The sequence below is a fragment of the Papio anubis genome, chromosome 9 (genome assembly GCF_008728515.1).
Source record: "Papio anubis isolate 15944 chromosome 9, Panubis1.0, whole genome shotgun sequence".
NCBI classification, from domain to species: domain Eukaryota; kingdom Metazoa; phylum Chordata; class Mammalia; order Primates; family Cercopithecidae; genus Papio; species Papio anubis.
The window spans coordinates 114,816,987-114,818,798 of NC_044984.1; positions in this window are offsets into that span (position 1 = coordinate 114,816,987).

Genomic DNA, 1,812 nt, shown 5'->3' on the forward strand with positions numbered 1-1,812 from the left:
CTGCGACCACTGCGCATGCGCGCAGGCCGCGACCCCCCCCCCCGGTGCGAAGGGCCTTCGGGCGCTGACTGGGAGAGCGTGGGGCCGGGCCGTGTGGATGCCATCCCCGAGCGCAGTTCACGCTCGGCTGAGGAGCTGGACAGGTGACTTGGGCTCCCGCACCTCAGTTTCTTTCTATGGCGCCGCCTACCTCACAGACTTGTGAGCACTCACTGACGTGGGTAGCGCCCAGGACCTGCGGGGCGCAGGAGAGCTCAAGTCAGGCGGAGACCGCAGGCTGACCCCGCAGCGGCCACAAGGAGCCCCCAGCGGCTGGGCTGTCGCGGACCCCAGCCTCAGGTCAGTAGGCCCCTGAGCCACCCTGTCCCCATTTTACAGTCGCTCAGAACTGACGGTGTCAGCATGAGATGAACTCCATAGCTTGGCCTTGAGTTTGTCGGAGTCGAGCGAGTAAGACTCATAATGACTCTCACAGCGATCACTATAGAGTGCATCCGACTTGTGCTTTTCATCCTCTCCCGGGAGGAGACTGAGGCCACAGAGGGTCAGGAATGGAACCCAAAGCCATGCTCGCATCCTAAGTACCGAGTCCTTACGGAGCTCAGGTAGACACCCACCTTGGCACTTACTTTTCCACATTCACATCCCAGAACGCGGAGCATTGAACCCAGGGACCTTACAGTGAGGCCTTGCACCAGAAGACTTTTTGTTTGTTTGTTTTTGATACAGGGTCTTACTCTGTTGCTCAGGCTGGAGTGCAGTGGCGCGAACACTGCAGTCTCGATCTCGCTGGACTCAGGTGATCCTCCCATCTCGGGACACCCTGAGAGGTCTGCGCTGCCTCAGGCTAGTTTATTTCCTTTTTTTTTGTAGAGAGGCTGGTCTCGAACTCCTGGGCTCAAGCGATCCTCCAGCCTTGGCCTCCCAAAGTGTTGGATTACCGGCTTGAGCCGCGTGTCCAGCTGGAATACTCCTAATCTAAAGACTTTTCAGACTGGGTGCGATGGCTCACGCCTGTAATCCCAACACTTTGAGAGGCCAAGGTGGGCGGATCACTTGAGGTCAGGAGTTCGAGACTAGCCTGAGCAACATGGGGAAACCCCATCTCTACTAAAAATCCAAAAATTAGCTGGGCGTGGTAGCGTGTTCCTATAATCCCCAGTTATGGGGGAGGCTGAGGCAGGAGAATTGCTTGAATCCGGGAGGCGGAGGTTGCAGTGAGCCGAGATCACGCCACTGCACTGCAGCCTGGGCGACAGAGTGATACTGTCTCAAAAATAAAGATTTTTCCTATTAAAAATGAAACCTGGCCAGGCGTGGTGGCTCATGCCTGTAATCCCAGCACTTTAGGAGGCTGAGGTGGGTGGATCACTTGAGACCAGGAGTTCGAGACCAGCCTGGCCAACATGGCAAGACCCTCCTCTCTCTACTAAAAATACAAAAAAAAAAAAAATTAGCCAGGCTTGGTGGCACACCTGTAGTCCCAGCTGCTTGGGAGGATGAGGCATAAGAATTGCTTGAATCTAGGAGGCAGAGGTTGCAGTGAGCCGAGATTGTGCCACTGCACTCCAGCCTGGGTGACAGAAGGAGACTCAAAAACAAGACAAAACAAACAAAGGGACTAAAACCAAACATTTAATTAGAAGGTAGTTGATTTCTCATTATATCATCTGAGCGTTTTAAAATCAAAACAAACCAAAAATTAGACACCCACGTATACTATGGAGTATATATAGTTTTTGGAATACAAGTTGATAGTATACATCAGGCTTTCATAATATACATATACCCTTTGATCTTGTAATTCTGCTT